The sequence below is a fragment of the Myxine glutinosa genome, chromosome 7 (assembly GCF_964187855.1).
Source record: "Myxine glutinosa chromosome 7, kmMyxGlut1.1, whole genome shotgun sequence".
Lineage (NCBI taxonomy): Eukaryota > Metazoa > Chordata > Myxini > Myxiniformes > Myxinidae > Myxine > Myxine glutinosa.
Window position 1 is genome coordinate 110,752,988 of NC_136267.1, and position 27,149 is coordinate 110,780,136.

Consider the following 27,149-nt stretch of genomic DNA (forward strand, 5'->3'; position numbering starts at 1 on the left):
TGCTTTCCAGGAGACGAAGGCAAGTTGTTTCTGGGCAGCAGCCTCACCACAAGATTCCGTGTACCATGGATGGGAGGAAGGGTATGACAACTGAAGACGAGATGGGATAAATCTGTGCATGAGAGAGAGCAATTTACTTTGGAAGAATTCCCAGGATGAGTTGATGTCAGAGGTGGTAGAGATGGGAGACCAGTCCAGATGATTGATGGCTGCTTGAAGACCCTGCCAGTTGGCCTGAGTGAGCCATGAGAATGGTCAGACTTGTCGATTTGCCAGCAAGACCGGCCGGCAAAGAATTTGCCGAAGAATGCAAATTGCAAATTTGCCAAAGAACCGGCCAGACTCGTCGACGCTGAGCAGGCTCCCTGAGAATGGTCAGAGAGATGTCCACTTCAAGAAGCACATGATCAGATGATCCGATTGGAGCAGAAGAAGAGCAGCAGACATTTTCAGGGATGTTAGTCATAACTAGACTACGGATTTTTATGTTAAGAAAATAGGCCTTTTATGTTTTGAAAAGCGGGAATTTTTTTTTTATGTGAAAAAATCCCGAAATATTTTTTTCCCCCGTTTTATTCATTTTTTATTATTACCAAGTTTTTCAGAAATCAGTCAAAAAAAGAACAAAAAATGGTAAGCTTTTTCCTGCACAACATTAAGCACTCTGGGCTAGTAAACAGGTAAAAAATGACGTTCAGGTACCTTTATTGCAACCGCATTGTTTGATAAGTAGAGGACTAGAAGAAATTGACAAGACCCTTTTAGGAACGGTTAAAGTAGGTGTTTGAAATCATTATCTTGGTAATGTTCTCCTTGGTGAGGCGGTGTCGGCGGTCGGTGAGGACGTTTCTGTAGACGGAGAAGGACCTTTCCACGTCGACGCTGACGATGGGGCAGTACCTCAAGAGGGGGATGTCGGCAAGCTTGACTCCAGCCGCCACACCAACCTCAGATCCATGCTGATCTCCATCCAGGATCAAAGCCACTGTCCTCAGCACACCAATGTCGGGATTGCGCTGCAGCACCACCTTGAACTTGGTGAGCAGGATCTCCTTACGGCAGCCTCGGATCTTTTCGAGCTCCTCCTTGGCCTGATCAAGGAGCTGGAAGGCCTTGGCCAGCTCCATGCCGGCCTCCTCCAGCTGCTTAAGGATCTTCGGGATGAACGACACGTGGGCATTTAAGAAAACCAAACTGAGCTTGATGTCCGCCTTTCCGAACAGGTCCTTGGCACTCCGGATTGCCATCGCATCGTCATCGTTCAGCTGGTCCACAATGTCCTTGACGGCCTCGAATTGCTCGGCGTAAAACACCGCGGCATCGATCCACGTCCCCCACTGAGTCAGAATGGGCTCCGGGGGGGAGAGAAAGATTGGGCTGCTGCTCCTTCCAAAGGACAACACGCGACGGGGCTTTGACGAACACCTTCTTCGTCGTGGCAATCAGGTCGTTGACGTCCTTGAACATTTCTCGGACTGTCCCGCAGACACGGTGGAGCGCGTGGGCAACGCAAGTCACATGCAGCAAGTCCGGGAAGAGTTCCTTCAGGGCATGGCCGGCCTTGATCATATAGGCCGCGGCGTCGCTGACGAGGACCTTGAGGCACTCCGGCTTGAAATCAGGCCAAAGATAGCGCAGCGTGTCATTGACTGCGCGCACGATCTCCCCGGAGTTGGTCTTCTGCAGAAACATGCACTGGATGAGGTGGGGACGAAAGTACCCCTCCTTGGACAAGCGTCCCGCGATGATGTTGGCCACATATCGACCTGCCGAATCGGTCGTCTCGTCGACGGACAGCCAGATGGGCTGCTGTCCGAGGTCGGCACGGATCCCCGCCAAGGCCTCGTCGTAGCACTTGTCGAGGTAGTGCTTTCGAATCCAGCTTTCATCGGGGATCTGGAGAGTGATGTGCTTCTCCAGGAACGACCGGAGGGCAGGGTTTTCCAATTTCGACCATGGGATGCCAGCGGCCAGCATGGCCTGGCACAGCTCCTGAGCCACGACGTCGCACTTGTGCCTCTTTCCGCCACCAAAGTCCTCCATGGTGGCTTGCGTGACCGTCCTCTTCTTCTTCAAGGCCAAGTTGTTCTTGTGGCAGTCTCCTCGGACATGTTGGGCCAGCTCAGACTTCTGCTTCGCCCGGAAAGTCTTTTCACAAGCTCGACAGAAAGCCGTGTCACTCGACACGTACTTGAAGGTGGCCCCATCGCCGCCAGCGTTGAATTCCTTCAGCCACTTGTCACGAAGAGCAGCACTCATCTTGATAGGAGACTTGTTCACACTTTGTGTACACTCTCTCACTGTAGTACACCGCCTCACTGCTGTACACGCTGGGGACGCAACGCACGCAAGTGGACGCAACGTTTTGTTTTTGAAATCGATCGCAGTTAAAAATTTCGATCGCAGTTAAAAATTTCGACAAATTCCCTAATTTTTTTTTGCATTGCCAGACATTTTCGACCAAAAAGGGCATTTTATTTTATTTTTCCCGAAAAAGGGCGAAAAATTTTTTTTCTCCGAAAATAGCAAAAAAAAAATTTGCGCGCAAAAAAGCGGTTTTATGTGAAAAAATATTTTTTATTTTTTCACATAAAAATCCGATGTGCAGTCATAACCAAGTCTAGAAGAGAAGATACACCATTGGCTGAGATCCGGGTCGGGAAATTGACAGATTGTGTCAATCCCAGTGAGTCGCAGAAGTCCTTTGCTGAGGTGCCATGGCTGGTGAGAGATGAACCCACACCCAGCCAGCTGGCATGATGACAGTTAAAGTCACCACATATGAGGAAGAGAGAGTTGGGATGAGTGGATATAAGTTGGTCCATGTTGTCAGACAGTGAAATGTAAATGGAGTCATCGCTGTTCTGGAGGATGGTACAGAACACATATGAACAAAAGGTGGGAGCGGAGAGGAAGCCGTAGCCAGAGGTACTCCCAGGGGTGAGGTGGAGAGAGGGCAGTGCAAGGAGAGTGAGGAAGAGAGTTTTTGATAAAGATAGCCACCCCACCACCAGGACGAGGCTCAGGTCTATCATACCGGAGGAGGGAGTAACCAGGAAGAGATATTAAGGAATCAGAGATCTTGAAGGAGGAAAGTTTCTGTTAAGCAGATCAAGTCTGGATTGTCAGAAGCAACCTGTATGGAGAGATCAGTCAGGTTTGAGCGAAGGCCCCGGATGTTTGAGGTCCATACCGTTAATGAAGAGAGAGGGGGAGCATCGGGTACAGGACAGGGGAGGGGAGATGTCGGGTAAGATGAAGGATGAGAGGGGGAGGTAGGGAGAGCAGTTGATAGTGTGTCAGAAATTACAGAAGAGTTACAAGAAAAGGAAGGATGAGGAGAACGCAAGGTTTGATGGTGAAGGGATGAGGCACAGTGGGGGGTTGTTTGAGGGGGAGCAGAGGAAAGTAGAAGGTTGGGGGAGGTGGAGGTATGAGATAGAAGGGAGACGAAGTGGGGAGGAGGCAGCTTTGAAGAGGAGGAGGAGGGGGGAGGGAGATTTTTTTTTTTTTTTTTTTTTTTTTTTTTGTATACAAGATCGAGGCTCGTGAAAGAGCGAACATTAATCACACAGAAAGACAAACCGATACATAAAACATATAACATCGGGAGCGGTAGACAAGATGGGGAGAGAGGGGGAAGGACACAAACACAACATTTGAGAGCAGGGACCGAGAGACATGGAGACATCGAGAGATCTGAGAGAGGGCGAGGGCTTTGGGGGGGGGGGGCATGGGAAGGGGGCGGTGGGAGAGGTATAAAACATATGGACACTGCCAGGACTTCCAGGAAAGAAGTTGGAATTTCAAACAAGGTGGATCTGGGGTGAATTAGCGGGGGTAGAAAAGATCAAGGTTTTGGATGGGGGAAGATAAGAGATGGTGGTGAACAGCTGTTTTAAAGACCTGGAGGGAGGAGTGGGATTGAAGGGAGTGAGGGAGTTTGTTCCAGAGGCGGGAGAAAAGAGGAATGAAAGAGTGAAGGTGAGTAGAGAGCCGAGATTTCGGCAGTTTAACCATCAGAGGGTTGCTGGCAGATCTTGTGCGACCTGTAGGAATATTTGGGGGACAGAGCACAGAGAGAGCTGGGGGTGCAAGGCCGGAGAGGAGTCGGTAGAAGACAGAAAGACCACCTACCTGCCTGCGGTGAGTGAGTGAAAGGCCCTCAGAGATAGCTTCATCGCGGGAGATTCCAATAATTCTGAAAGCTTTGGTTTCAACAGCGTGAAGCCGAGCTAGGTGTGAGGCAGGAGCACCGGCCCATAGGGGAGAACAGTATTCCATTGAGCTGCGGATGAAAGCCTTGTATGTGGTGAGGAGCTCAGGTGTGCCGAGGAAGGACTTCGCACGACGGAGGATGCCCAGTCGGCGACTGGCTTTGGAGGCCAGCTTGGAAATGTGGTTTTCCCAAGAAAGATCATGGCAGATAGTGAGACCCAAAAATCTTGAGCGACAGAACTTCTTGGAGAGGATTGTTGAGAAAGTAGATGGGAGGGTTGTCCAGTCGATCTTTTCGGAGAGACATAGTAAGAGTGTGAGATTTGTCAGGATTGAAAGACATGTTCCACTTGTTTGACCAGTCTGTGATTTTGTCCAGGTCTTCAGAGAGTGAGGAGGCAGCAGACTGCCGATCTGAGGGAAGAGGAATGGAGCGGCAGAGAGTGGAGTCATCAGCAAAGAGATAGAGAGGATTTTCGAGAGAGTCAGAGAGATCATTGATGAAGACCAGAAAAAGCAAGAATTGGAGAAGAATGGTATGGGAGGAGATTAGAATGGGAGGGGTTGGGGGGGAGTTTTGAAGGGGAGGAGTGAGGGGGGAGTTTAGGAGGGGAGGGGCAAGGGGGGATTTTAGGAGGGGAGGGGCAAGGGGGGAGTTTAGGAGTGGATGGGCAAGGGGGGAGTTTAGGAGTGTAGGGGAAGGGGGGGATTTGGAGGGGAGGGGCAAGAGGGGAGTTTAGAAAGTGGATGATTAATGAAAGACGAACATTGATAACAAATTGGGTTTATTGTGATTTTCAAGTCAGCAATCCGATTAAGAACGATGGAGGAAGGATGGAAAGAATGTGAATTTAGAGCATGCAGTGATTTAGAGTTATAAGGGATTTCATTTTTTTTTTTTGAAGTGGAATGAGTTGGAGAGGAAATTGAAAGAAGCCTTTTAAATATGAATAAAAACAGCGTGTTGTAATATACCACTGAATAAAACACTGAAGGGGAAAGCTTAAACATATTTAAATAATATTTAAACAGAACCGTGAACACTGAACAATCTTAAATGCACAAAATTCCGACTGTGGGAGGGCCGAGACCGAGAGGGACCACCACGAGTCACGTGAACAGAGCAAAAGGTGGATGGCAAGGAGATAATTGGGGCATAGCGAACAGCACACCTGGACATAAGTACAGGATGAGACAACAGCACACGTGGAGAAAGGAAAAATAAATGTTTTTGGTTGTTTATTTTTGTTTTTTTTGTTTTTTTGGGGGGGGGGGGTGGGGATTTAAAACGTCAGACAAAGAGTATTATGTTCGGGGTAGAAGGGAAAAATCTAAGAGCCGAGCAAAACACGAAGTAGGGGACTTAAGTTAGCAAACAACGACGGGGGTACAAGGCCGCACACGGGGAGCAGAACATGATTAATTACGGTATTTGCCAGACGGTATTTAAAACGTTAGACAAGTGGTCGATGTTCGGGGAAGTTAGGGGTAGAAGAGAAAATCTAAGAAATAAGCAATACAGCGAAGGAAAGAACTTAAATTCACAGAACACCTATGGGGGTAGGGAAGCCGTGAGAAACCAGGCCGCGCACGCGGTGGAACAGAAAACGATTAAATTATACAAAAGTTTGAAAGAATTGCAAATCAACACCAACTGGAAAACACACTGCAACACATGCACAATAAAAAACGAGTAGAAATTGACAAAGACACGAATGGAAAAAATACTATAACTTTGCTGCCGTGCAGAGGTCGAAGACGCTTCCTTGCTCCAGGGACCGGAAACGGAAGCTCGAATTACTCTTTCGAATTACTCTTTTGAATTACTCTTTTGAATTGCTCTTTTGAATTACAATTTTGAATTACTCTTTTGAATTACTCTTTTGAATTACTCTTTTGAATTACTCTTTCGAATTACACTTTTGAATTACTCTTTCGAATTACTCTTTTGAATTACTCTTTTGAATTACACTTTTGAATTACCATTTGGAATTACTCTTTCGAATTACTCTTTTGAATTACTCTTTTGAATTACTCTTTAGAATTACTCTTTTGAATTACTCTTTCGAATTACTCTTTCGAATTACTCTTTCGAATTACTCTTTTGAATTACTCTTTTGAATTACACTTTTGAATTACCATTTGGAATTACTCTTTCGAATTACTCTTTTGAATTACTCTTTTGAATTACTCTTTAGAATTACTCTTTTGAATTACTCTTTCGAATTACTCTTTCGAATTACTCTTTCGAATTACTCTTTTGAATTACTCTTTAGAATTACTCTTTCGAATGACTCTTTTGAATTACTCTTTTGAATTACTCTTTAGAATTACTCTTTTGAATTACTCTTTTGAATTACTCTTTTGAATTACTCTTTAGAATTACTCTTTTGAATTACTCTTTTGAATTACTCTTTCGAATTACTCTTTCGAATTACTCTTTCGAATTACTCTTTCGAATTACTCTTTTGAATTACTCTTTTGAATTACTCTTTCGAATTACTCTTTTGAATTACTCTTTCGAATTACTCTTTTGAATTACTCTTTTGAATTACTCTTTTGAATTACTCTTTAGAATTACTCTTTAGAATTACTCTTTAGAAACCTTTCGAATTACTCTTTCGAATTACTCTTTCGAATTACTCTTTTGAATTACTCTTTTGAATTACTCTTTCGAATTACTCTTTTGAATTACTCTTTCGAATTACTCTTTTGAATTACTCTTTCGAATTACTCTTTTGAATTACTCTTTAGAATTACTCTTTAGAATTACTCTTTAGAAACCTTTAGAATTATCTTTTAGAATTTACCCTTTAGAAATCTTTAGAATTCACCCTTTAGAAACCTTTAGTATTATCCTTTAGAATTTACCCTTTAGAAACTTTTAGAATTATCCTTTAGAATTACTCTTTAGAAACCTTTAGAATTACCCTTTAGAATTTACCCTTTAGAAATCTTTAGAATTCACCCTTTAGAAACCTTTAGTATTATCCTTTAGAATTTACCCTTTAGAATTATCCTTTAGAATTCACCATTTAGAAACCTTTAGTATTATCCTTTAGAATTTAGCCTTTAAAAACCTTTAGAAATAACCTTTAGAATTTAGCCTTTAGAAACCTTTAGTATTATCCTTTAGAATTTACCCTTTAGTATTATCCTTTAGAATTTACCCTTTGGAAACCTTTAGAATTATCCTTTAGAATTTACCCTTTAGAAATCTTTAGAATTCACCCTTTAGAAACCTTTAGTATTATCCTTTAGAATTTACCCTTTAGAAACATTAAGAATTATCCTTTAGAATTTAGCCTTTAAAAACCTTTAGAATTACTCTTTCAGAATTTACCCTTTAGAATTATCCTTTAGAATTACTCTTTAGAAACCTTTAGAATTATCCTTTAGAATTTAGCCTTTAAAAACTTTTAGAATTACTCTTTCAGAATTTACCCTTTAGAATTACTCTTTGGAATCTTTTGGAAACTACCTTTAGAAACCTTTATAATTCTCCTGTAGAATTTAACCTTTACAACCCCTTAGCATTTACCCTTTAGAACCCCTTAGAATTACCCTTTGGAATTCGCCGTTTAGAACCCTTTGTCTCAAGCAGCACTTTTACTGCGGAGGTTATGCAGGTCCTTGCTATTATTTCAGACTATTTTCTCTTAAAATTGTGAGTTGAGCAGGCGACTGACAGGTTTCTGTAAAGTCGGTGATAGCATGTTAGGGGAGCAGAAAGCGTTAAATATGCCGCTGTTTCAACTTGGGAATGGCCGTTTGCTCTTATGAACAGGAAGGTTAAAATAAAGATGGGACAGCTTTGGAAGGGGTAGGTTGAAGCTTGTTTGTTGAGTTGTCAGATTTGCATGTGTAAGTTAACTTCCAGTAAAAACGTAATTTTGTGTGTCGTAGGTTGACATCTCATTTTGCGGGTTTCAGGAGGTGGAACGGAGTTCTATTAGGACTCAAAGTATCAAACTCTGCTTCGGTAAGGGAACACGGTTCATGGACCAAGCTGTTCAACGTTTTCAGACTTTTGTTCCAAGGGCTCTTTTCGGAATCCTCACCAAACCTTGGACTGCCTCCCAGTTATAGTTCATTTGTGGTAATATTCCTGAGGATGGTTTTTAAGATCGCAGTGAAATTATTCTTTATCATTCCTGTTGCTCCAATGATCACTGGCTCACTGGTATACGTGTGTGTGTGTGTGTGTGTGTGTGTGTGTGTGTGTGTGTGTGTGTGTGTGTGTGTGTGTGTGTGTAGAAGAACGATTTTAACCACGAATCAAATTCCTCACCTGTCTGTTTCTTTCGGCTGTTCTCTGAGAAATCTGGATCTTTTTCCTTCCCATTGTTTCGACTTCTAACTTTTCAGTCTTCACCGTTTCTTTTCCTTGAGGATCTGCTTATTTCTGGTGAATTACAGTGTCGATATGCGTCAGTGGATAGGTAGAGCAGTGGTTCAAATCAACAAGATATTGAGGTTCGCTAACCACCGTGGCAAGTAAGGAGAAGTTGCTGTATTGGGAGTTAGAAGACCCATTTAGAACCCTAACATCTATCTATAATTCCAGTAATCTCTGTATGTCTGTGTGTTTGTCTGTGTGTTTGTCGTTTGTCTGTGACCGCTGTTTCTCGACAACCACGGGTCCGATATACTTGAAACTTGCCAGGTATATTGCTGGGGACCCGAGGATGTGCCTTTTCAAGGTTTCATATTAATCGGAGAAGTAGTTACCGAGCTATGGCGATTTCTTTACCAAACTCCGCAAGCCGTTCGCTTTGGACCAAACCATTTCATGTAAATAGAGGGGGGGGGGGGGGGGGGGAGGATTGTCACCGTACTCGCAAGCCGTTCGCTTTGGACCAAACCATTTCATGTAAATAGAGGGGGGGGATTGTCACCGTACTCGCAAGCCGTTCGCTTTGGCTTTGCGAATGGACCAAACCATTTCATGTAAATAGAGGGGGGGGGACTGTCACCGTACTCGCAAGCCGTTCACTTTGGCTTTGCGAATGGACCAAACCATTTCATGTAAATAGAGGGGGGGGATATAATTTTAGATATATATATAGTACGGGCATGCCCTAGTTTTGGTAATACGATTACAATAATTTCAGTATTTAATCATTGAAAGTTGTGGCTGGCATTAATATCTGAGGGCTTTCTGCAGTAACACTTGAGAGTCACCAGGCATAACCAAAAGGCAGCATTTTTCCATGAAAGATTAATTGTCTCTTATATTGGAAATGTAGACGGTGGCTTGCAAACCAAGCCTCAATGGCGGTGTACAGATGCGTTTTTTAAAATAACAACAAATACAAGGCACATGGAGATGAAATTCGCTGCACGTGATGTACAACATGTGCAGAGCAAAACGAGTGTTGATTTACGTCTGTAGAACCACCTTTAGAGGCCTTTTTTTTTTTACCGCAGAGCAGGAGTTGGCCTTTTTCGGGCACCATGGTCCCATTTTTGAAGCAATATTTTATGGTCAGATGCCCTTCCTGCCACCAACCTTGTTAGTCACCTCTTGCGACACACAGGGAATTACCAGTGAACTGGTACTCAATTTGCCGACCTCGGAAGGATGACACAGGCTTAGTCAACCCCCCTGGTGTTAATTCAGTGATCGACCGGGATTACAAACCCAGGATCCTAAGATCCCAAGCCGGCACCCTAACCGCTAAGCCAACCTCCACGGGTGATTTGTGTCTGTAAGATGTCTAATAAATAAAGAAGATATAAGCACACCTGACACGAGGCTTCGGCTTCAGAGTTTGGCATGCTCGTGAGGCTGCAACGTCGAATAAACTGTTCCAACCCGTCATATTTGGTCGGGCTTTTTACTAGTACCTACACACACACACACACACACACACACACACACACACACACACACACACATACGTACATACATACATACATACATACATATATACATACATACATACATACATACATACATACATATATATATACACACATTTCCTAATCGTCAGAGGCATTGCATCATCGGCAAGCCGTGCTTTCGAATGATGCAACCAGAATACCTAAATGCGTAATGCAATCCGTGTTGGATGTAAATTTTTTAGAAAGTTGGAACAATAGCTAAAGGATATTTCAAACAACTATCAGTAAATTCTGTATTGATTGATAGTAAAATATGCCATTTGGTTTCTGTCTGTCTGTCTTGTCTGACCGAGATATATTCGGACGTTAACTTATCCAATCTCAATTGAGTTAACCAAGCTTGACAGCAGGACTAACGGTCACACAATGGAGGTTGTAGCGACTTAATTCAGCCCCTCCCCACAATTGGTAAACCGCCTCACTACCAAGCTAAGAGGGAGGGCACAAAATAGAATGAATTAATAAATTTTCCTTTTTGTACATATGTGTAGTATATGTGTGTAAAATCTGGTTAAAATTAGTCAACGGTCAAGGTTAATGCCATCCATAACATGTAAAAGGCCTATTAGGTGACAATTAGAAAATGTATCGACCATATTTGTTATGCACAAATTGCATCATATTTAAAAAAAACACTTGATCGGCCAAATTTTCCAAATTGCCAAATTGTTGTTTCCAACAATTGTTTATATGGATTTCACAAGTATCGTGCTATGCACAATATCTCTTCTTTGTCTGTCTGTCTTTGAGCATGATATCTCAAAAATGATGGATGGGTTTGGGCAAAATTTGCTGGACAGGTTGGGTGTGTGACAAGGACGAATTGATTCAATTTTGGTAAAGATCTGGATCCGGATCTGAGATTTTTATTTTATTTTTCAAAAGTGATTCTTCCGCAATTGATAAATGGGGCCAAAAACGATATATAGCGCGATATTTCAAAAAGTTGAGGATGGATTATGACAAAACTTGGTAGATGAGTCGGATCGGTGATAAGAACAAGCTGGTTAGATTTTGGCTCAGGTCCGGATGCCGATCAGGCCTATCAATGGGATACAAAACGTAAACTGCTCCGCTTGGCGGAGGTAATATGCGCACTACCGAGTGCCGTTCTAGTTCCCTCTATGTCTGGCTGACTTGTAATAGAGGCTTCCACAGGATGGCGCTATATGATACACATTTACATTGAGCAAGTTTGAGACCAAACCTCTCAAGTTTTTTTTTTGTTTGTTTTTTTAACCCCATAAATTTTCCCATATGTTCCCCCTCCAAGTATAACCACCAGTTTTAAACTCATTCCGTCCAGCAGTTCAGTGTGTATAAGTCAAACAAACACACAAACCATATAAAGTTATAGTAAGATAACCTCCCCGCCGCTTCTATGATGTCTATGGTGTTCATGCAGGGAATGTCTTTTATTATACGTTTTAATACCTACACACCACACCAGCAGCGGCACAATACGATACACGTTTACATTGCATATATAATTGAGGTATATTCCCCTCTCCCCTCCCCGGCCCCCTCCACTCTGAACCCTAGAGACTTTGAAATTATTTTATTGCCAAAAACCTTCTCTTGCACCACGACCCCTTCCCACCCCCCAAATACAACCACTAGTTTTCAACTTGTTCCGTCCAAACGTTTAGGAATTCATCGAAGTCAAACACACAAACAAACAAGAAAGGCGTCGTGCTTTGATACTTGCAAAATCCACCCCACTTCCCAAAAAGAAGTTGCCATAAATACATCAACTTGTCCATTTCATTAAGTTTCAAATTGACGATCTTAATCAAAGCTCAGATCAATCCGATGAAAATTGATTGTCTTTCAGACGTAAATTGATGATTTTAGAAGTTTACCTTGAGTTGACCTTTGACCTTTTGACCTCAAAAATAGTTGCTATCCCAATTCAGTGAGGCGCTGTGCAATTGTTATTTACTTATCAGGTTAATCAGATGAAAATGGATGATTTTTCAGACTAAAATTGATAATTTTAGAAGTTAGACCTTCAGTTGACCTTTTGACCTCAGACATACTTGGTTTCTCAATTCAGTGAAGCACTATGTAATTGCTCTTTAATTTTCAGGTTAATCAGAAAGACAGACAGAATAAGAAAGTCGACCGACCAATATACTTTTAAAAATCTTAGATTTTGCAAGTAGCAAACACAGACTCTTATCAAATTTTATTTCATTTGATGATAATATTGATGATATTTTAAAGTGCCTGGCCTGGTTAAGTCTCTGAATATAAAATGAATGTTTACATATGGTCGTGTAATTCCCCTCAGTGAATACCGGGGAAGCACGGATAGCAAATCGAGCATTATTTGAGGCGACGATCAAATACGGACTTCACTATATATGCGCGGTAGGAAGAAAGAGAAGAAGAAGAAGCGGCAGATTTTACCTGACGGTCCCGAGCAGTCTTCAAACTGCAGGAAATAAGCTCAAACGAAGACCGAACTTAGAATAACAGGGAAAATAATAAAAGGGTTTATTTACAACGGATGCGGGACGAGAGAACACGACGATAAAAACGAAATCCTAGGTTGGGATCCCACAAACCTCACTTCAACAACAGACAAAGGAAGAATTAATGAAAGGAACCGTTGTGTTCTGTGTGGTGCGACTTATCTCTGTCTGCAGTGTCAGGGATCGTCAGGCTTGAGCACAGTCCGGACGTACAGTAGCTCCGGTGTTAGCGGGAGGAAGGCTGACAGGTCGTTGGCGCGAACCATGCTTCGATGCGCTCTTGCTCGCACGCTGCTAGGCCAGCACACACTGCCCCGGCAAGCCTTGTGTCACTGCGCGTCCGGAACCAAAGGAGAGAGAGTCGATGGCGGAGGAAAGCCTAAGGGGCAGCAGGAGAAGAAGGGAAGAGAGTCGATGGTGGAGGAAAACATAAGGGGCAGCAGGAGAAGAAGGGAAGAGAGTCCAACATGAGAAGGGGTCCAGCGCAGGAAGGCAGTCCAAAACGAGAGGGCAGAATAAGGGGCAAAATGTCGGTCTCCTCGTCCTTTTGTCGGCCACGCTGTGACATCACCGGTCCTCTGTACCAATCCCCACCGGCCAAATTCACAGGCTCAATTCTCCAACAATGGCCGCATCACTTCTCTCTCATTCCATCGGTCGGTGGCCAACCAGCCTGTCGCGTCCTTCACCTTCCTTCCACCAATCAGTGGCTAGCTGGCTAGCTTCTTGCCCCTGCCTTGACCAATCACAAGCTTCATCCTGCCTCGTCTGTGGTGTCTATTGCCTGGTTTACTCGATGTTTCATCGCCATGCCTGTGTAATGTGCGGCCGCTTTCTGACTGTTCTTCCGGTAAGTTTTATTGTTATTGTGGCGGAGCGGGATTTAAGTAGTTTGTGATGTAACTAATGGGCCTAACTAATGTCTATGGTGCGTTGCCATAGATGTAACAAAGGCATGATCACAGAGGGAACGACGTACAAGAGAATTAACATAATCCTGACAACTACTTAACATGCTCCATTCCTCATAATGGGGACGAAGATACACCTTAATCCGACATTCGGGCTAGACAGGTCCCTGGCTTACTGTACATCAAAGTAGTTATTGCTACCCACGATCATCGGAGCACCTACCTATGCAGATCAACCTAAATCTATATATGTCACTACCCCACCGACATAACAATATATAGCACTAACCATATACAGCTTGCAACAGCTTGCATAAAAGATCACACAGTAGGTCATGTGACCTTTTCCATTACAATTAAGTGTAAACAGTGCTAACATTTGAGCCAGTGAGAAGTAAACCGGGCTATCCCACATGCAGAGTCAAATTGAGTTAACATGTACTTTAGTAATTTTTCAAGGTCAGTACACCATTGGTGTTGATGGGAATTTTCAACGAAATGTTTAAGACTGATCCTGATCTTCAATCAATACAAGTTGAATGAGATTCCAAATGAGAACCTGAACTTTGAAGCACCTTTTCTCTAAACTTGTATAACTTTGGATAGCCCAACTTTACTTCTTAAAAACAGATCCTTGCAACTACAGACCAATGACCCTGCTCCCAATCATCAGAGAGATCATGGAACCCATCATTGCTTCCAACATTAAATCCTTCCTCTTCTCCATTGGCTTGATCTCTGATCATCAATTTGGATTCAGACCAGGTCACTCTACTCTGGACATGCTGCTTCTGCTGTCTCAACAATGGATGGAGGTCCTCAACGCCAAACAGGAAATCAGAGCTGTCTCCCTTGACATATCACGTGCCTTTGATACAGTCTGGCACCCCACTCTGCCTTCCAAACGCTCCTCCGATAGTACCCATGGAAATCTCCACGCATGGCTTGCAGACTTCCTCTCTGGTCGTAGTCAACGTGTGGTCCTGAATGGATTTCTCTCATCTCCCCTTCCTGTTCAGGCTGGATTTCCTCAAGGCAGTGTTCTGGGCCCTGTGCTTTTTAAAATCTTCATCAATGATCTCTCCGACTCTCTGCAAAATCCTCTTTATCTTTTTCATGATGAATCCACTCTCTGCCGTTCCATCTCTCTTCCCTCAGATCAACAGGAAGCAGCCTCTTCACTCTCTGCAGACCTGGACAAAATCACAAACTTGTGAAACAAGTGGAACATGTCCTTCAATCCTGACAAGTCTGACACTCTCACAATGTCTCTCCTAAAAGACCATCTGGAAAACCCTCCCATCTACTTTCTCAACAATCCTCTTGAAGAAGTTCTGTAACTCAAACTTTTTTTTGGTCTTACGATCTGCCATGATCTTTCCTGGGAAAGCTACATTTCCAAACTGGCCTCCCAAGCCAGTGGCCGAATGGGCATCCTCCATCGTGTGAAGTCCTTCCTTGGCACTACTGAGCTCCTCACCACTTACAAAGCTTTCACCCGCAGCTTGATGGAATACTGCTCTCCCCTTTGGGCTGGTGCTCCTCCCTCACATCTAGCTCGGCTTCTCGCTGTGGAACCTATCGTTTTTAGAATCATTGGTATCTCCCGTGACGAAGACGATTCCGAGGCCCTTTCATTCTCCCACCGCAGGAAGGTTGGTGGTCTTTCTATTTTATACCTACTCCTCTCCAGCCTTGCATTGCCTGCTCTGTCTGTGCTCTGTCCCCCAAATATTCCTGCAGGACGCACAAGATCTGACAGCAACCATCTTCTGGTGAAACTTCCAAAAATCACGACTCATGGCTCACCTTCACTCTTTCATTCCTCTTTTCACCGTCTCTGGAACAAACTCCTCCACTCTATTAAATCAGACTCCTCCCTCCTGGTCTTCAAAACAGCTGTTCACCACTATCTCTTATCTTTCCCCATCCAAAACCTTGATCTTTTCTACCCCTGTTAATCTACCACAAAATCCACCTCCTTCAAATTCCCTGGTTCCTTTCCCTGGGAAAGTCCCTGAAGTGTCCATCTTGTTTATCCCGTGTACCCCACCCCAGCCCTCTCCCTTCCACAGATCTCCTGATGTCCCTGTTCTCTACTATTGTTGGGCTTCCCTCTCTTTCCCCCTCTTGTCTCCCGCTCCCTTTATTATATGTTCTATGTATTAGCTCTTATACAAGCCTCGACTTGGTATACAAAAAGGTCTGAAGAATGTTGAGGTGTAATGGGGTCTTGAGGGTCAAAAGTGTCTTGTGGGTCTAAAGTCTTAAAGATCTTAAGGGTCTAATGGGGTATTGAGGGTCATGAGAGTTAAATGGTGTAAAATGTCTAATGGTATTGAGGTGTTAAAGGGTCTAAATGAGACTTTAAATATGGGTCTAAAGTTAAAGCTCTGAGGGTCTAATGGTCTAAAATGTTTAGGGTCTGAGGTTCTATGGTCAAAGGTCTGTAAAAAGGTCTAAGAGATCTTAAAGGTCTCAAAGTTACATTCGAATAGCATGTAATTTACACTACCCACACATGAGCAGTTGAGTAACAACATGGCTGCTATTGTTAAGTTCGCTGAACTTTAATATTCCATGGCTCTGGCCCTGAAGTGTCCATCTTCCTCAAGGCAGTGTTCAAGGCAGTGCTAATGCAGTGCCCCCTGTAGGTTCGGGCCGGAATTTGTAATTTGTTCAAAATGCCAGCGATAACTCACCTACTCTTCGGGAAGGATACCATGGGATCTTTCTCGTACACCAACTACTGCCGGCAGGTGAAGGGATGCCCAGCTTAACATCCATTTGAGGGACGGCACACACATTGTGATGCCTCGCCATGCCTGTTGTTATTTTGAATGCCGCCGTTGGCTGCTGGTTGAATCATTTTCTGGGAGCGTGGTTGTGCCGCTGATGCATTGCTCGTTTCCAGAAAGCTGTACTCATTTTGCCAATATCAGAAGGATGACAGGCAGAGTCAACCCACCTGGTGTTATTTCAACGGCATGGCAGGGGCTCAAACTCAACACCCCTAGATCTTAAGCCAGCCACCTTAACCGCAAAGCCAACACCAAGGAGAGAGAGAGAGAGAGAGAGAGAGAGAGAGAGAGAGAGAGAGAGAGACTTTGACTTTTTAGTCCTTTTATTACAAAAATATAAAAGTAACAATCTACACGTTTTGCAATAAAATCAATAATGCCAACAAAAAGAAAAAAAGAAAAAGAAGAAGCACCCAATGATCATCAAATAAAACAATCAGTATTTCACAACAGTATTCTGAATTCATTTTCTTTAACCTCACAAAACCCACCAACACACCAAGTATCAACAAAGTTATGAAAATTTCCGGACTCGTTGGACAGGGTAAATTCCAGTTTCAATCTTGCTGAGATTAATGCATTCAAACACGACATGATGTTGCAGTGCTCTATCGGTTTGCCAGATAGTTTGTCTTTTCTTGTTAGATAAACAGCAAGCTTCGCAGTTGCTATTAGGAAACTAAACAGTTTAGATGCAGGATTCTGTTTAGGGGCAAAACCAAAGACGAAACTTCTCAAAGAAAAGGTAACATGCATTTCATGTGCAATGTAATTCAACCAATGAAACAAAGGAAATAATCGGATACAGTCTATGAATGCGTGAAACAAGTCCTCATTGACTGTACAGAAGGGACAACAAACAGATACAGGAGAAAAATGTCTAATAAACGTGTTAGAGCGAACAATCCAGTGGGCCAAACGCCACTGGAGATCACCTGTTCTTTTGGATGTGGGCTCACTGTACATGGCTTCCCAGATAGGTTCGGAGGGGGGTCCTCCGGGTAACAATCCTTTCCATCGGGTAACTCCATTTAACGAAGGGTTCCCATTTAACAGCTTGAGGCACATCTTGTAGATGCCCTTGCTGTCCATTGTCTGGAAAAGCTTTGACCCATCGCTAACAGGGGGCAAATCGTTTTGAATGGGTTCAACAATTAATTTAGGCACTGTCGGCTCATTTAGATCTTCTTCTGTACCTCGAGTCCAAGTTAGGCCAAGTTGCCGTCCCAACTGAATCATTTTCCTCAAAATTTTTGCAATCATCCTATGGGACCAAATCCCTGTCAGGTCGGCGATTTCACTTACGGATTTCCAACCATACCCTGAGTCATGTCGGAGATGCCGCACCTTCACAATACCAGCTGCTATAAAGTGTTGGCAAAAATCTCGACTCTTTGGAATGTCGGGAAAGAGAGGGTTGTAGAACAAAGGCTCGTGTGCCAGCATTTTCGTTACATATGTGTCCGCCTGACGACTCACAGAAAGGCTCTGCCAGGCATTTAAGAGGCTTTGGTAAAAAGCAGGGAGAACCGATATGTCGACATGCTGGAGGTTCATTTGAAAGAGTTCAAACCCGTACCCGAGCCTACCCGCTCGCTGCAGTACAAGGCGTGCAGGGAGCCGGCCTGGCAGATGTTCCATGTAGAGGAGACGTTGAATGGACCGCAGCCGGAAGGCCATTAGGCGGGCTTTGATGTCGACGAGGTTGTGGCCACCCTCAGCCGAGGGGCGACATATCACATCGGGTCGTAGCCAGTGGTAGCCTCCCCAGAAGAAGTCCACCAGTTTGCCCTGGAGTGCTTTGAGTAGGGCCTCCGGCGGTTGCAGGCAGATGAACCTATGCCACAACATTGTGGCAACTAAGTTGTTGATCACTAGCACACGGCCCTTGAAGGACAAATGAGGTAAAACCCTTTTCCATCGGTTCAATCTTTCTCCCACTTGCTCAATTACTCCGTCCCAATTTCTTTGAGCATACTGTGGGGAACCAAGGAATATGCCCAAGTACTTAATTCCCTCACTTCCCCACAGCAACCCTGCGGGGAGGGATGGGGGCGGCTGTGGTACAGGCTGAAGAAGGTTGCGATAAAGGGAGGGTATCCATAACGTCTTGCTCTTGTTCCAATTGATTTTTAAAGAGGAGGCAGCGTGAAACTTTGACAGGCACTCAACAACGATATCAATATCATCCTTATCTTTTACAAAGATGCAGACGTCATCCGCATAAGCACATAGGGTTAGCGGTGCACTCATGGGAGTGAGTGCTATTCCAGAAATCTTCTTTCTCAGTAGATTGAGAAGAGGCTCTAAGGAAAGAGCAAACAATAAACCAGAGACTGGGCACCCTTGCCGGACCCCTCTCCGAACCTTGATGGGGGGAGCCAGCACATTATTAATCTTAATTAAACTAAATACATCCGTGTATAGCAAGGAAATGTAGGAACGAAAGTTTGCTCCGAGGCCGCATGCCTGTAACACATGATGCATAAACTTATGGTCGATACTGTCAAATGCCTTTTCAAGATCAAGCGACATCATTCCAAAGTCCTCTTTAACAAGGTTACCATCAATGAGATCTCTGATTAAAGAAATATTATCATGGATGGATCTTCCAGGAACACAGTAACTCTGTTCTGGCAGTACTAGATCACCAATAACCTTTTTTAGTCGATTAGCCAGTACTTTTGAAAAAAGCTTGTAGTCCGTGCACAGCAGGGAGATCGGTCGCCAGTTCACCAAAAGTCGGGGATCTTCAGTTTTCGGGAGCAAGCACACTACGGCTCTTCTTAGACTCAGCGGCATTATACCAGTCTGTATAGAAGTGTCCAAAACATTCAGCAACTCAGGGCCTAAAAGGTCCCAAAATGTCAGAAAGAATTCGGGAGGTAGACCGTCAATACCCGGAGCTTTCCCTGAATCCATGGCAGCAAGAGCACAGGTTAGCTCAAGGAGGGTGATTTGTAGGTCAAGCTCCAACCGTTGAGCCTCAGTTAGGGAGGGGAGGTGAGAGGTTAAATCCATCATTGTATCATTACAAACAGTCTGCTCCTCAAAAAGTTTTGTAAAGAATTCAATAATGTTTATTCTAACATCATCCTCGTTGACAACAACGTTGCCTCTTGAGTCCAAAACAGAAGAGATTAGCCGTGATGGCTTGCTTAAGGATTCTAAATGAAAGAAAGACTTGTTTGGGGTGTCTGATAACTTTACATTCTGTATTCTAAGTCTAATTAATGTTCCGGCTGCTTTCTCTTGAACTAACTCCCTTAAAAGAGCTTTCTTTACAAGCAATAACCGGTAATTGGCGTCATTGTTTTCATGAGCCAATTTATTCTCCAAATGTAGAATATCCAATTCCAACCGGGCCATTGTAATGTGCTTGTCGTTTGTGCTGTGTGATTGGAAACATTGACAAAACACCCGAATTTGAGATTTCATGTTATCCCACCATATGCTGGATGAAGAAAAGGAAGATTTCTTTGCTACTAGACTTGCCCAGAAAACACGAAAGGCTTCCTTAAACATACCATCTTCTAGAAGTCTAACATTAAACTTCCAATAAGCGCTCCTACTTGCGGGTTGAGGAAAGGAAAGGTTTAGGGTTACCATATGATGGTCTGAAAACACGGAAGGAAATATATTTGAAGAAACCGCAGTATTTTTAAAGGGTACGTTGATGTACCATCTGTCAAGCCTTGCCAAGGATACTCGACTATTGGCGCATCGACACCAGGTGTACTGCGATGTGCTTGGGTGGTGCAACCGCCAAACATCAACGAGGCCCATTGTGCTAAAAAAATTGGATAAGTGTACATGGGACTCAGGATGGGGTTCGGCAGAATTTCTGTCAACCGATGGGTCGAAGGTGCAATTGAAATCACCTCCGACACACACACAATGATCAAAATCAACTGATCTTAAGTGATTTATCATTGCGGTGAAGAAGGACTTACGCTCTACGCTATCACTTGGCGCATACACATTAAAAATGGTGTAATGGAAGTTATGGCTTACTAGTTTGAGAGAGCTAAGCCGACCATTTATTACCTCCTGAAAATGGCATGACTCACACACGAGGCCTGGCTTCAGCAAGAAGCCGATTCCAGCAGATGAAGCTGATAAATTGCTGAAATAGCATTGGCTCTTAAAAAGTTGATGCCAGTTATGTTCCACATTTGGTGTGATGTGAGCTTCTTGAAGTAAGATCACATCCACCTTTTTCCGTTGAAATATGTTTTTTACTTGAACCTGGCGGAGGTGTCTAGCACCACCACCGTTAATATTTAAGGTTGCGAGTTTTATAGTTTTCATCCTGTATTGATGAAATCAGCCTGTGGCTGGGAACACTCTACACCTGCACGTGTGATGAATTTTCTTAACCTGTGGTATTGTGACTTATTCAGGTCAAATTGTTCAGGCGTTTTAATTATGGATTTTGCAGTGTGGATGAATGCAGCCAAATCGTCAAAATGGTCTTTAATGACTATGTTACGCTGTCTGTATGTTTCGGCTAGAAACGACACGATGTGTTGGGGGGGTATCTGTGACTGAGATGCTGATGACTGTGACAGCTCAGTCACTTCCACCTCGTCCTCAGACTCTGACAGGTCTGATAATGTCCCACCTGGATCTTGGGCCTTACTTGCAGCTCTCACGAGCTCCTCTGGAGGCATCTCCTGAGATTTCGTTGGGTACTCTGGTACACACTCACGAGCAGACTGGTGCTTACTTTCTTTATGTGTGTTTTGGCAAATGGCTGCAGATCTCTGCGTAGCCGGGGTTACGATTTCTGTTTGTGAGACAGAGCAATTTGTTTGGTCACCAGTCCGCTCAGCTACTGGAGGGGGGACCGGTGGTGCTTCGCGTTCAGGCTCAAAAATGGCCGCATTGTTCGGATCAATGTCGGCTTTATTCTCAGAGCTTGGGAAATCAGTAACATCTTCTTTACCACTTTGGCGTTCGATATTTTCGTTTGCTGTAAACGTTTTGCCCTCTTTTGCAGAGACAGTGTCTCTGCCCAAGACAGCCTTCTTTATCGCACCATCGGGGCTATTTGTTAGTGGTGCTTTCCGTTTTTTGGTCAGTATGACAAGTTCTTCATTCATGGGTTCGTCAGCAGTACTAGCATCACCAAGTGCCATCTCACTGGGTTTGGGTAGCACCGGGGCGTCGGGAAGCACGGTCGGGGCGTCGGGAAGCACAGTCGTGGCGTCGGGAAGCACAGTCGGGGCTTCGGGAAGCACGGTTGGGGCTTCGGGTAGCACGGTTGGGGCTTCAGGTAGCACGGTTGGGGCTTCGGGAAGCGTAGTCGGGACCTCGGGAAGCACAGTTGGGACATCAGGAAGCACCGTCGGGGCGTCGGGAAGCACGGTCGGGGCTTCAGGTAGCACGGTTTGAGCGCCAGGAAGCACGGTTTGAGCGTCGGGGAGCACGGTTTGAGCGTCGGGGAGCACGGTCGAGGCGTGAAGAAGCACGGTCGAGGCGTGAGGAAGCACGGTCGAGGCGTGAGGAAGCACGGTCGAGGCGTGAGGAAGCACGGTCGAGGCATGAGGAAGCACGGTCGGGGCGTTTTCTTTTTTACAGCCCACATTGGTGTGTCCCAATTTGCCGCACTTCGTACAAGATGCTTTGGGACAAAACCTTTTGACGTGTCCGAAGGCTCCACAAAGGAAGCACGTTAAGGTGCCTGACGAAGCATACATTTGATATTGACGATCATTTACCGAAATTTTAAACGAGATGTTTAGTCCTGTATCGTCGCCGCGATCAGGAAGCACCATGAATACTTGTCTCCGGAAACTCATAACATGTTTCATTCGTTCATCCCGACATCCCAGGGGAATCATCGAGATTCGGGAAACAACAGTTCCATACCGGGTCAGAACAGCCATTAATTTATCATCTGTGATAAACGGAGCGACATTTGAAATAATAACTTTAATCGCCGGTGTGTCCATCGGGGAAACCATGACGAACTGCCCACCTTTCAATGACAGACCGGTACTAACAACATCATGCACGAACTTCTCGTCCGACACGAAAACAACAAACTTTTGGTTCATCCGCGACGCGGCGCGGACATTTTCATCGCCGATAACATTCCCTACAGCTAGGATAATGTCCTCGGTAGGAACACCTTCGGGAGGGACACACACGAAAGCATGCTTCCTTGTTAGGGTTTCAAACCCTTCCTGCCGTGCACGAACACTCGCCATAGCGGCGATGTCTCACCTTTCCACCTTGACCAGGCGGAAAGGACACAAAATAAATAAAGTCGAAATGAAATAATGAATAATAAAGTTCACACGACGCGAGTAAGGTAAACAGCACCGACGGAGCAGGTAGACTGAACCGAACGGGTCTGCTCTCACCTTTGGGCTCTTCTCTCGCTCTCTCTGTCTCAAGGGAGGGAAAGGGGCACAGGTGGTAAAGAGGGACACGACAAAGGCGCGATGGGAATGGAAGGAATGGGGGGGGGGGGGGGGACGGGACAACACAACACAAGCACGGAGCTACAGCACACGAACACCAGTGCACGCCATCTTGCCACGCCCAACACACGAAAGGCCAGCAGGGGGCGAGCGAGAGAGAAAGAGAAAGAGAAAGAGTTAATGCATTGATAGTGGGGCTAATAGGCTGGCGTGAAACAGAAGGTCAGGCAATATCAGCGAGATATGAGAAGACTTTAGACAGATATGGTCGACATGGTTAGTCAGAGTAAAAAAAAAAGAAAAGAAAAAAAGATTGTGGTTTGTATGAGATAAGGCAAGAGATGATGGTGAGATAATGCACAGGACAAAGGGAAGTGGTTCCAGAAAATAGAAGTGGAAGAGTGGAGGTAAGGAGAGAGGTTGGATTTGGACTACATAGCAAGGAAGGAAGGAGAGCATAATTTCTAAATAAGCACATGCAACTGGGGGTAGCAGGGAGACAAATGGAGATAACAAGTTTGGGGTGAAAGACCAGCTGAGAGATGGTGTAAAACAAATAGGCCACCAACAGAGAGAGAGAGAGCAGATGGCCCTGTCTCTGTCCCTTGGTGTCTTGGTAAATGAAACCAATAATGTTCAGATCTTCCTCAAGGCATTCAGCAGTTAAGAGGTGTGGAGGAAAGACTTGTCTTCATGAGAAGTATGTCCATGTCCATGATCGGTTTTGGGAGCCAGCCAGAAAATGTCTGCTCAGAACATGTTATATCTGATGATGAGATCTCGGATCTCAACAGACTGCACATATTTCAGGGTTTGTTCACAGAATGGGGGAAAGGGAGGGGGGATAATCAGTGTCACATGCTCGTAGTATCAGAGCAAGGTTTGGGAATTGCTTTGATCTCAACATCGTGTTCCACATATCTAAACACCTGATCATGCACCGAGGAGTCGGTCTCCAGAAAATGATGCATCAGATCCAAAATCCAGAATCACTGTTTAACTTCCACTCATTTGTTCCATTTTTTTCCCTTCCTCTGGAACCAACTTCCACATTCTCCTCAATCTCATCCTTCCTCATCCTTCCCTCCAGGTCTTCAAGACATGAGCTATTCAGCACCATCTCAGATCATCCCCAATCAAAAAATCAGGATCTTTTCTACCTCCATTAACCAACCCCAAGCCCACCTCTTTCCAAATCTCCAGTTTTTCCTTCCTGAGAGTTTACTTCTGTATCCATCTTGTCCACACCATGTCCACAATTCCTGCTGCCCATTCCTCCCTAAGCCCATTGTGTGCCCAATTCTCTTATTTTGTCCTTCAAACATGCCGTTGGTGTGTGTCCCCATTCCCCCCTCTCATTCTTCTGTTCCTTTTGGTCTGTTACTTCCTGATCCATTCTATGTTCTAGCTCCTCCATGAGCCTCGACATTGTATCCTATAAAAAAGAAGAAAGAAAGAGATCATCTCTATGTACAAGGAACATAAATGGATACAAAATCATGGAAGATGCACTCAGACAAGAAAATGCCCTCAATACAAATTCTCTACAGCGCTACCTACTCTCATGGAACACTTTTTGTGAGCCAGGCAGGAAGTCAAGACCTCAAGTACACCATATTAGCCGAAACTACCAGTTTCCTTCCAAGCATTTCTTAGTGGTTTTCTCTTTGTATGACCATGGCGATTAAATATTTGTATGATTTGCCCTGGTGCCCCAAATCCAATATGGCTGTCAAAATCCAAAATGGCCACCAAAATCACTTAAATTGGCTATTTGCAGCTTCTGTTTGTCCCAGAATTTATTTTTTTTGAGACAGAAATAGGTTGTTTTTGGTTGACAATTAGCTTTGTGTAAATGATAGTTCTCTTTGAATAGTAATCACACCTGCCCAGGACGGTTTTTATTGCATCACTGACTATTTGGAAGGGGTGGTGCATTTCCACCTATTTCAAACATTATCATTGATAATGTTTAATGTCCGTATATTCGTTTGTGATATAGGAAATTTATTGATCTTCCAATGTTTCTGCAAAATGAGCTTTGCATGGTAATCTGTCACATAAAAAATGCAGGTCTCAAGGTAGCAGAACTTTCACGTGAATCCTTTTTTTTCACATTACAGTGAGAAGAGGTGCAAGGTGCAATTTCTGATGGAACGGATTTCCATGAAAGCAACACAAACCGGATAGAAAAGACGGATGCTGGATACTTTTGAGACTGATCATCATTTTACAGGTATGCCTTGTGACAGATGAATGCATTGTTTGGGTCACAACATTTGCATTATTCAGTTTTAGAGAATTACTGCTCAACCAGAAAATGTTCTTTATTACCTTCACCCACCGAGGTGGACGGAGGGTAGTTTTCACCCCTGTCTGTTTGTTTGTTTTCTGTGTGCAGGATATCTCAAAAGGTTGTGGATGGATTCGGATCAAATTTGATGGAGAGGTTGGGTATGTGACTAGGATGAAATGATTAAATTTGGGTGAAGATCTGGTTCCCATTCCGGATACTATAATTTTTTTTAGTGATTATGCACCAATGACAGATAGGGCCGAAAACGACATATAGCACAATATCTCAAAAGGTTGGGAACGGATTCGGATGGAACTTGGTGGGCACGTTGGGTTTGTATCAAGGAGCAATTGATTCACTTTTGGTGAAGGTCCGAAATCGGATCCGGATCGGATAATTTTTTTAAGTGATGCTTCACAATTGAGAGATCGGGCTAAAACGATATGTAGCACGATATCTCAAAAAGTTGTGGACGGATTTGGACGAAACGTGGTGGAAAGGTTGTGTGTGACGAGGGCGAATCAATTTGATTTCGGTGAAGATCCGCAGACGGATCCGGATCTGAGAATGTTTTTTTTAATTTTTAAAGTGATTCTTCACCATCAATTGAGAGATCGAGCCAAACATAATATATAGCATGATATCTCAAAAGGTTGTGGACGATTCGTGACAAGACTTGGTGGATCATTTGGTTAGGTGACAAGAACAAGCTGATTAAATTTTGGTCCAGGTCCGATTCCAAATCCGGCTTATCAGTGGGATACAAAACGTGAACTAATCAGCCTGACGGAGGTATGCATTCTACCGAGTGCCGTTCTTGTTTCACTCTGTTTCAGTTAACGTGTGAATATATAAACTAAACATGCTGTATTTCTATTGACTAATTATTAGCACTATGGCAGACAATCCTTTTTTGAGCATCATAGCGGATGACAGAATAAAATGCCTCTTTTGCAATGAGCGTATCAACGACAAGGCGGACCTCTCAGAAGTAACTCTTCCATGATTTACATCTCTCCTGGAACTTGCTGACAGATGGCAAACTGTTGATAATAGTTTGTGTATTGACGCACCCTGTGCTGAATTCCAATTAGCAAGGCCATGACTGTCCATCCACCAAAATGATATGTTTGTTCACAAAGGGTGTCGAATCACATTTAGAAATCATGTTAAACAAAAGGAAACTCAGTCCAAAACTAGAACAGCACACGGTAGAGCGCATACCTCCGCCAGGCTGAACAGGTTACGTTTTGTATCCACTGATAGGCCGGATCTGGATTGGGACCTTAACCAAAATCTAATCGACTTGTTCTTGTCATCTAACCAACTCGTCCACCAAGTTTAGTCATAAATCGTCCATAACCTTTTTTAAATATCGTGTTATATATCGCTCTTAGCACGATCACTCAATGGTGAAAAATCACTAAGAAATTAAATAATTCTCGGATCCAAATCCATATTCAGATCTTCACCAAAATCGAAACGATTCGTCCTTGTCTCACACACAACCTGTCCACCAAGTTTCGTCCAAATCCGTCAATAACTTTTTGAGATATCGTGCTCTGTATTGGTTTTAGCCCGATCACTCAATGATGAGAAATCACTTGAAAATTAAATAATTATCGTGTCCGACTCTATATTCAGATCTTCACCAAAATCGAATCGAATCGTCACCCAAACTGTCCACCAAGTTTCGTCCAAATCCGTCTACAACGTTTTGAGATATCCTGATATGTATCGTTTTTAGCCCCATCATCCCAATGGTGGAGAATCACTGCCAAAAAATTCTGCTAGCCAGATCCGAATCCGGATCTTCACCAAAATCTAATCATTTCGTCCTTGTCACATTCACTACCTCTCTGCCAAATTTCGTCCAAATCCGTCCACAACTTTTTGAGATATCTTGTTCACAGAGACAGACAGAGAGACAGACAAACAGACAAATTAAAAATCACTCATAGAGCGACACTTGGCAAAAGAGAACAAAGTAGAATGTCACTCAGCAGAGCATCCTTTTGACCATAAAAATAATTGGTGGTTGAATTTTGTGAGCTGATATGCAAATCGTTTTCAAATTAAGTTAATCGGATAAAAATTGACAATTTTAG

The 27,149-nt window shown here is 43.9% G+C and overlaps 1 protein-coding gene across 2 annotated transcripts in view; it reads left to right on the top strand.

Annotated features, from left to right (window-relative positions):
• The window catches only part of LOC137431577 (myocyte-specific enhancer factor 2A), a 171,005-nt gene that overhangs the window by 37,533 nt on the left and 106,323 nt on the right, over positions 1–27,149 (top strand). The window contains exons 3-4 of one of the 2 annotated variants that reach the window (XM_078782128.1): positions 8,125–8,317; positions 24,869–24,981. The gene's annotated coding sequence lies outside the window, so the exon portion shown is untranslated. The remainder of the gene's footprint in view (positions 1–8,124; positions 8,318–24,868; positions 24,982–27,149) is intronic. The other variant, XM_078782126.1, reaches the window with a different exon arrangement.